Source organism: Symphalangus syndactylus, chromosome 15 (assembly GCF_028878055.3).
Source record: "Symphalangus syndactylus isolate Jambi chromosome 15, NHGRI_mSymSyn1-v2.1_pri, whole genome shotgun sequence".
In the NCBI taxonomy this organism is placed as follows: domain Eukaryota; kingdom Metazoa; phylum Chordata; class Mammalia; order Primates; family Hylobatidae; genus Symphalangus; species Symphalangus syndactylus.
In genome coordinates, this window is record NC_072437.2 from 87,314,482 (window position 1) to 87,324,158 (window position 9,677).

Below are 9,677 nucleotides of genomic sequence, written 5' to 3' on the forward strand. Positions count from 1 at the left end.
GCCGGGGACCCCATCCCTCGCCCCGGACGCAGCGCCCGCGGGGACTGCCCGGGAGCCCGAGCGAGGGAGGCGGGAGGTGCAGGAGTAACGGGGCACACCCGGCCCGGCCTGCTGGGAAGGGAAGCAGGGGCAGGGCCGCCGGGGAAGAGGCCTCCGCGAGCTCGACCCCGCGCCCACACGCTACCTGCGAGGTCAGCTGCTGCCGCGCCGTCCCGCGGGACCTCAGGGATCTCCGAAGCTCCGATGGGCGCAGAAGTGCGAGCGAGCGGCGGTGCCCACCGGCAGCGAAGAGGAGGAGCGCCACGGCGCGGGGCCCGCCGGGTCACGTGGCCCCGGCCGCCTCACGTGACCCGGTGCAGCGCGCGCCCGGGACGCTACCCAGCTGAGCATCCCGCACCGCCCCGGCCCCGGCCTAAACCCTGCTCTTCGGGCCTTAGAACCCGACTTCTCTAGAAGCCGACTGGCCGTCTGAGGCCCGCCCCGAGGCCTTGCCACAGGAGTGTCCCCATGAAATCCGGTGGCTGCTGCCGGGACTTACAGGCTTTTGTCTCTGAGGAACCAGGAACGCGCGAGGCACGGGCTCCTGCTCTGCTCCCCGAGATGGCTTGGCTGTGGGGAGGGTCGGCCTACCATCCCTAGAGACCTAGGACGGAAAAGCGACCGAGAAACTTGGCTCCCTGCCCACTCTGGGGCGCGTCTGGCCCCTGGGGACCACCCAGGTGGTGCTGCCTGGGACGAAAGGCCGCGGAGCTGGGACTAGTTTGTTTTTACTGGAGACGCGCCTCTCCCTCCCCGCCCCTCACCTCCTGATTGAAAACACCTAAGGCAGGCCAGGGACTAGGGAAGGTGGCAGCTGGACAAAGGTAAGAAGGAAGGAGGAGATGAGGCACAGGTCCTGGTATTGGAAAGAGGCAGAGGTGCCTCGGAAGCAGGCCGTCGAGGTTAGACGGGACCTAAGAGGGCATCTGGTCCAACCGATTCTTGTTACCAGTGAGTAAACTGAGGCCGGGAGAGGGACTGCTACGAGCTGCTCCAGCCTATCACCTATAAAGACTACAGTCCCTTTATAAAATACCGTACAGCTCTCGGAGAACTCCCGGTTGGCGCTGCAGGATAAAATCCAAACTTGTTGGCATAGCATTCCAGGCACTTGTTCACTTACCTTTCCCATTTGAACTCCTAGGAATAAACAGAAAAACATTTCGTTTTCTAAATATCACCAGATAACTTCACTTTTGGTAACCTGAATTACTAAAAAAGTCCTACTGTCCCTCATCTCTTGCCACTTCCCCAGCATTACTCGAGGCTCTGGCTACAAATAATTTGTTTTCCTTGACTACTCAACTTCCTTTGGATTATTTACTTTTTCTCTAAGTTTCTTTACTCCTTTTTGCTTTGTTCATTCTTTTGTCTGTATCTGAAATGTCCTGAATCACCACCTCCCCCACTTAAAGAAAACCAGGGCCAGACAGTAGTTAGAATGATTAACAAAAAAAAAAAATAGTATTAAGAAACTAATGCAATAAGAGAATTGAGCTCAGTTCTGTATCTATTCTGAGGTCTCCCTCCTGTTGCATTAGTTCTTGAATAAAATGTTTTTACCACTTCAACTACTGTTTGGCTCTGGCTTTCTTCAACAGCTTCCAAAGTACACGTTTCCTACTCATCTTTCAAAATCCAGGTCAAATACCGCCTACTCTTGTCTTCCCAGCATCCTCTTCCCTGATTTTTTAACAACTGAAGTTCATCCAGACAGTGTCAGCTGCAACTTCTTCCCTGATTTCCAGAATACTATATATATTCTGATACACCTCACGCTGCCCAGAAATAGACTGCGTATTAACCGTAAAAGGTGAATTGTCTATTGCTGTCTTCTCCCCTAGATTATAAGCTCTTTGGAACAGGATTCTTCTGGGTTTAGAACAGTGCCTGGCATGTGATAGACCCTTAATACCCACTGAATGAAGTGGCTTGCCCAAAGTAGTGGCAGTTGAGTGAATTTACTAGAAGAGGCCTGTTTTGCTCAAAGAAACTAAAATCAGTTTCTTTTGGTTGCAACCTGATCAAAAGAACTTGTGTAAACATGTTTGAGAGAAAAACGAGGGCATGGGGTGTGAGTAATGAAATATGTCCTGAGCCCTCACTGCTTATATGTCAGATGCCATACTTGGAGCATCTTGGAGGATAAAAAGCTGAATGAGACATGGTTGCTGTTAAGGAATGTGTAGTCTGGTTCATTATTCCAGTACAGGGTGAAAAGTATTATGATACAAGGTGCTAAGTGAACACAAACCAGGGACCACAAATCAGGGAGTCAGGGAGAAACTTTGTGAGAAGGTCAATTGGACAGGAAGTAGATAAGAAGAGAGGAAAAGACATTCCAGGAAAGAGCAACGTGTTCAAAAGTAGTGACACATGAAACAGTACTATTTGTTTAGGAAAAAACAAACAGGTAGGTGCAGTGGCTCACACCTGTAATCCCAGGCCAAAGCAGGCAGATCACTTGAGGTCAAGAGTTCAAGACCAGCCTGGCCAACTTTGGAAAACCCTGTCTCTGCTAGAAATACAAAAATTAGCCAGCTGTGGTGGCACATGCCTGTAATCCCAGCTACTTGAGAGGCTGAGGCACAAAAATCGCTTGAACCCAGGAGGCAGAGGTGGTAGTGAGCCAAGATCACATCACTGCATTCCAGCCTGGGTGACAGAGTGAGACTCAGTCTCAAAAAAACAAAAACAAGTAATCCTATATTGATGCCTTGATGACTTCATTTACCTCTAGGATGAAGGAAACCAAATCAGGTTAATTTTAATATACTTGAAAGAATGACATATTTACTGGTATTGGTGCTATTTATTGTATTGAATAACTTTCTATCAGGCACATCATAGGCTCTACATCTAAAATTGGCCTAGGCCAGGCACAGTGGCTCATGCCTATAATCCCAACGCTTTGGGAGGCCAAGGTAGGTGGATCGCTTGAGCCCAGGAGTTCGAGACCAGCCTGGACAACATAGCAAGACGCTGTCCCTATAAATAAATAAGAATAAAACTGGCTTGGACTAACGCAAGGTGATTTTTTACCTTTTTTTTCCAGCCTCCAAAGCTTTCTATGATTATTATCTAAAAATACCAAAATTACTTGTTCCAAAGAAGATGATTTTTTTTATTTTTTGAGACAGCATCTTGCTCTGTTGCTCAAGCTGTACATGATCATAACTCACTGCATGATCATAACTCACTGCAGCTTCAACCTCCATGGTCTCAAGTGATCTTCCCGCCTCAGCCTCCTGAGTAGCTAGGACCACAGGTGAGGGCCATCAGGCTGGGCTAATTTGTATTTTCTGTGGAGACGGGGTTTGCCATGTTGGCCTGAACTCCTGAGCTCAAGCAGTTTGCCTACCTCAGTCTCTCAAAGTGCCAAGATTACAGGTGTGAGCCACCATGCCTGGGCCCAAAGAAGATTATTTTAGAGCACTCTAAACCTTTCCTATAGAGCAAAATAATTCAATTAACAGGTAGTACTTTAAGACAGCTGGGCTTAACCTCCAGCATATGAAAAGGGAGAACCACTCCACTTAATGCTAATGCATGATTACGTTGGGAAAAGTACCTGTCAAGAACCTAATAAAATATCATAAGGTTTGTCCGGACGTGATGGCTCACACCTGTAATCCCAGCACTTTGGGAGGCCAAGGCAGGTGGATCACTTGAGGTCAGGAGTTTGAGACCAGCCTGGCCAACCTGGTGAAACCCTGTCTCTACTAAAAATACAAAAGTTAGCTGGGTGTGGTGGTGGGCACCTGTAATCCCAGCTACTCAGGAGGCTGAGGTGGGAGAATCACTTGAACCCGGGAAGCAGAGGTTGCAGTGAGTTGAGATCATGCCACTGCACTCTAGCCTGGGCAACAGAGTAAGACTCTGTCTCAAAAATAAAATAAAAAATGAATAAAATTGCTTCCTTGTCCTTTGGCAGGCAGAATAGCTTTTTTATTTTTTTATTTTTATTTTTTGACACAGGGTCTTGCCCTGTCACCCAGGCTGGAGTGCAGTGTCATGATCTAAGCTCACTGCAATCTCCACCTCCTGGACTTAAGCGATCTTCCCACCTCAGCCTCCCGAGTAGCTAGGAGGACTACAGATGCATACCACCACACCTGGCTACTTTCGTTTATTGTTTGTAGACACAGGATCTCACTATTTTGCCCAGGCTGGTCTTGAACTCCTGAACCCAAGGGATCCTCCCATCTCAGCATCCCAAAGTGCTGGGATTACAGGTGTGAGCCACTGCACCCAGCCCAAGAGAGCTACTTAATTACGGAATTTCTTCACTGTCCATGTCAGCTGATGGTGAAATGTTTATTTTTTATTCATTAGCAGTGGTCCTTGTTCCACCTGCATTTAGCTGCGGTAGCACCGTGGCTTATTAGGAGGTCACCAACTTCTGGTGGGAGATATGCAATCTCTAGTCTTCTGAGACATAGAAGTTCTGACTGCAATTGACTATGAAGCAGGACTGGTCCTCTAAATGTTAATATGCATCTTGAAGACTTCTTAGAGTGACCCTGGGATGATGACGGAGGTAGTAAGAATATTCTCAGATGGGGCTTGACTCACTCATTTGGAATATTAAAGGTGAAGTTACCTGGGACAAACTCAATGACTCTATGAGGAAACAATCAGAGAAATACATAATGGCGGACAAGAACCTTTCTAGCCTTGGTTTCCTCAAAAAGTTAAATTTAGGGGGAAGGCCGGGCACGGTGGCTCACACCCGTAATCGTAACATTTTGGGAGGCCAAGGCAGGCAGATCACTTGAGGTCAGGAGTTCAAAACTAGCCTGGCCAACATGGTGAAACTCCGTCTCTACTAAAAATATTTTAAAACATTAGCCCAGCGTGGTGGCAGGCATCTGTAATCCCAGCTACTTGGGAGGCTCAGTCAGGAGAATCACTTGAACCCAGAGGCGGAGGTTGCAGTGAGCTGAGATCACGCCATTGCACTCAAGCCTGGGCAACATGAGCGAAACTCCATATCAAAGAAAAAATTAAAATTGAAAAATTAGGGGGTTAAAAAAGAGGGGGACTGTTCTAGATTAAAAGAGACTAAAGAAACATGATATTCAAATGCAGTGCATGAACCTTGGGTAGAATCCTGGTTCCAATTTTATTTTTTAAGAGATGGGGGTCTCACTCTGTCACCCAGTCTGGAGTGCAGTGGCACCATCACAGCCCACTGCAGCCTCAAACTCCTGGGCTCAAAAGATCCTCTGGCCTTGGCCTCCTAAAATGTTGGGATTACAGGTGTGAGTCACCATGCCCAGCCCCTTGGTTCCAATTTTTTTAAACTATAAATAATATTTTGTAAAGAATCAGAAATTTAATATGGACTGGATATTAGATAGTATTAGGGATTACTGGTTTTTTTTAGATGTGGTAATAGTAATATTAAGAATATCCTGGCTGGGCATGGTGGTTTATGCCTGTAATCCCAGCCCTTTGGGAGGCTAAGGCAGGAGGATTGCTTAAGCCCAGGAGTCTGAGACTAGCCTGGGCAACATGACGAAACCCCATCTCTACCAAAAATTAGCCAGGCAAGATGGCACACAGCTGTGGTCCCAGCTACTTGGGAGGCTGTGGTGGGAGGATTGCTTGAGTCTGGGAGGTCAAGGCTGCAGTGAGCTATGATTGCACCACTGCACTCCAGCCTGGGCAACAGAGAAAGACCTTGTCTCAAAAAAAAAAAAAAAGAAAGAATGTCCCTATTTTTATGAGATGTGTACCAGAATAATTAAGAACAGAGTGTAATGAGGTCTGCAGATGGTTCACACAAAAAATTAATACTGTATATATCCATGTCCATAAAGAAAGAGAAAATATGGCAAAGTGTTTGCAATTGTTAAATCGAGGAGCTATTCTTTATACTCTTATTTAAAATTCGAAATTTTCTTTTTTCTTTCTTTTTTTTTTTTTTTTGATATGGCATCTCGCTCTCTTGCCCAGGTTGGACTGCAGTGGTGCGATCTCAGCTCACTGCAACCTCCACCTCCGAGGTTCAAGTGACTCTCGTGCCTCAGCCTCCCCAGTAGCTAGGATTACAGGTGTGCACCATCACATCTGGCTAATTTTTGTATTTTTAGTAGAGATGGGGTTTCACCATGTGTGATCCACCCACCTTGGCCTCCCAAAGTGCTGGGATTATGGATGTGAGCCACCATGCCCGGCTAAACTTTGAAATTTTCATAGCAAAATATTGTAAGGTGGGATGAGATGTGCCCTTTATATTTCAAACTAATAAAGCAGGATATTTCAGTAATTTATTTATTCATAAAGATCTTTTGAATGCCTGCCATGTGCTAGGCACTGTAATAAGGTATGGGTGTACCTTGGTGATTAAAATAGTAATGTTTTCTTTTATAAATGTTATGCCGCATTACCCAATCTCTCCTTTAAGACTGAAGGATTTATTCCCCCAGCTTTTGCGAAGCTTGTATGCTGACAGCCTTCTTCAGTGACTGTCTCGCTAAAGAAAGCTGCCTTATTCAAGGTCCAGCCACCTTCTAGGGGCAGCCTGCAACAAATGACTAGTCAATGTCGGAATGTTAAGACCTGATCCGCGGTGGTTCATGCCTGTAATCCCAGCACTTTGGGAGGCCAAAGCTGGGGATCACTTGAGACCAAGAGTTTGAGACCAGCCTGGCCAACATGGTGAAACCCCATCTCTACTAAAAATACGAAAAATTAGCTGGGTGTGGTGGCTCATGCCTGTAATCCTAGCTACTCAGGAGGCTGAGGCAGGAGAATTGCTTGAACCCAGGAGGCAGAGGTTGCAGTGAGCCAAGATTGCACCACTGCACTCCAGCCTGGGCCACAGAGCAAGACTCCATCTCAAAAAAAAAAAAAAAAAAAAAAAAAAAACCTGTCCCTTTCACCTCCTCAGGGAACATCTCTGAAGAGTCATCCCAGCCTTAGAACTCCCCACAGGGTTGGCTGAGGGCTGGTTGTGACTACACTGCAGCCCACTTTCTCTTTCTGCCAGTTGTGCTTCCATCCTTTTCCTCCACAGGTCCCAAGAGCATCTACCATTGAGGAGGCATTAAATAACCAAGTGGAATGACTCAGCCAGTTGATGTCAGCCAGCTTTTTCGTCAGCCACCCTAGTCCTGGCACAATGGATTCATAAACAGAGGAGACATGGAAGCAAAGAAGGAGGCTATCCATGGGCCCAACCACATGATGTCCCACTTACCATTGTTAATCTAGCTACTGTTACAGCCAAATAATCACCCTGACACCAACAGAAACTGTTGCTGAAACTCAGTACAACAATATCCCTTGAAGATACCAACCAGCCACTTGATGGCAAGTTGACCCTATTGAACTCTTTCCATAATGAAAGCAGCAGCCATTCATTTTCACAGGAATAGGCAGGTATTCTGTGTATGGGTTTGCCTTTCCTGCCTGCAGTCTCATCAAACATGACCATCCAAGGGCTTATGCTGTATTTAATCCACCAAGGTGGCATTCCACATATCATTGCAGCAGACCAAGGGACCAACTTTACAGCAAAGGACATATAGCAGTGGTCACATGACCATGGAATCCACTGGACCTATCATATGGCACACCACCCAAGCTACTGGCCTCATAAGCAATGGAACAGCCTACTGAAAGCTTGGCTAAAGTGCCAGCTTGGAAATGATACCCTGTGAGGATAAAGCACTACCCTTGGAATGCTTTTACACTGTTGGGAGTGTAAATTAGTTCAACCACTGTGGAAGACAGTGTGGTGATTCCTCAAGGATCTAGAACCAGAAATACCATTTGACCCAGCAATCCCATTACTGGGTATATACCCAAAGGATTATAAATCATCCTACTGTAAAGACACATGCAAACGTATGTTTACTGCAGCACTATTTACAATAGCAAGGACTTGGAACCAACACAAATGCCCATCAATGATAGACTGGATAAAGAAAATGTGGCACATATTCACCATGGAATACTATGCAGCCATAAAAAAGCATGGGATCATGTCCTTTTCAGGGTCATGGATGAAACTGGAAGCCATCATTCTCATCAAACTAGCACAGGAACAGAAAACCAAATATCACAGTTCTCATTCATAAGCGGGAGTTGAACAATGAGAACACATGGACACAGGGAGGGGAACATCACACACCAGGGCCTGTCGCGGGGTTGGGGGCAAGGGGAGAGAGAGCATTAGGACAAATACCTAATACATGTGGGGCTTAAAACCTAGACGACAGGTTGATGGGTGCAGCAAACTACCATGGCACATGTTTACCTACGTCACAAACCTGCACATTCTGCACATGTATTCCAGAACTTAAAATTAAAAAAAAAATTTTTTTAAAAAGCACTACCCTCCAGGATGCAGTAATGCCTGAAGTAGTCACCATTATATAAGTGCTGTATCCCCAAGAGAATACCTGGAAGAGGAATCCATGGTGTGGGAGCAGCAGTGTCCTCACTTGCTATCAGTCCCAGTGACCCACTTAAAGAATTTATGTTTTCATCCTCACAAATGTAGCCCACAGGGTCGAAGGTCTTGGTTTCCAACGGGGAAACATTTCCACCAGGGAACACAGCAAGAGTCTTCATTGAACTTTAAGCTACATCATCATGCAGGCACTTTGGGCCTTTCATGCCAAGGACCAGCAGGCAAGCAAAGGATCCTGGTTGGGGTGATTGACTGTTATCAAGAGGCAGTCTAGCTGTTGTTACACAATGGAGGCAGGAGGAATATGTTTGATACCCAGATCATCGACTTGGACATCTGTTAGTACCAGCTTGCACAATTTCAATGGCAAATGGACAAGTGCAGCAGCTACACCCCGAGAAGGTATGGCAAACAGGAACCAGAATGCCTCAGTTTTGAGAGTCTGAGTCACCTCACTAGAAGAGTCACCTAAACCTTCACAGGGACTTGTCGATGGTGAGGAGAATCTAGAATTCACAGCAGAGGAGTAGGGGGATGAATATCAGCTATAGCCTCAAGACAAGACCAGCTGCAGCTGCAGGGAGGCTGTAGTTCATCATACCAACCCTCCTTTTACAAGTCATCCCCAGGGAGGCCCACCAGCGTCCCAAAGGAGCCACTCCCAGAACTCTTGTAAAGAAAGTAGATCTGAGTGACACTTGCTGTATTAGGCTGTTCTCACATTGCTATAAAGAAATATCTGAGACTGGGTAATTTATAAAGAAAAGAGGTTTTGTTGGTTCACGGTTCTGCAGGCTTTACAGGAAGCATAGCGCTGTTTTTCCGTTATGGTGGAAGGTGAAGGGGGAACAGGCATGTCACATGGTGAAAGCAGGAGCAAGTGAAGGGAATGGGGTAGATGCCACACACTTTTAAAACTGGCAGATCTTGTGTGAACTCAGCGAGAGCTCACTTTTCACCAAGAGGATGGCGCAAGCCATTCATGAGGGACCCCACCCCACCTTCCCCCGTGATCCCAACACCTCTCACCAGGCTCCACCTTCCAACATTGGGGATTACGTGTCAACCTGAGATTTGGGTAGGGACAAATATCCCTATGCTATCACGTGCTATGGACTGCCTTGCCTGGGTTATAGCTGTCATCCCTCTGGGGATGGCTTCAGCTGAAGAGAGCTGCCTCAGTGTAGGGCCTGTGTCGAACAGCTAGTGTACA

At 46.7% G+C, this 9,677-nt stretch overlaps 1 protein-coding gene and 1 long non-coding RNA gene across 13 annotated transcripts in view; one reads left to right on the forward strand and one right to left on the reverse strand.

Annotated features, from left to right (window-relative positions):
- The window catches only part of RCBTB1 (RCC1 and BTB domain containing protein 1), a 53,426-nt gene extending 53,076 nt beyond the window's left edge, over positions 1 to 350 (reverse strand). For 5 of the 12 annotated variants that reach the window (XR_010116049.1, XR_008651245.2, XR_010116053.1 and 2 more), the window contains exon 1: positions 185 to 338. The gene's annotated coding sequence lies outside the window, so the exon portion shown is untranslated. Of the gene's footprint in view, positions 1 to 184 lie in introns of all 12 variants that reach the window. The other 7 variants (XR_010116050.1, XM_055244334.2, XM_063619172.1 and 4 more) reach the window with 4 other exon arrangements.
- On the forward strand, positions 322 to 9,214 carry LOC134732659 (uncharacterized). The gene is made up of 2 exons (XR_010116056.1): positions 322 to 863; positions 7,064 to 9,214. It is a non-coding gene; the product is annotated as an uncharacterized lncRNA (long non-coding RNA).
- The last annotated feature ends 463 nt before the right edge of the window (positions 9,215 to 9,677 follow it).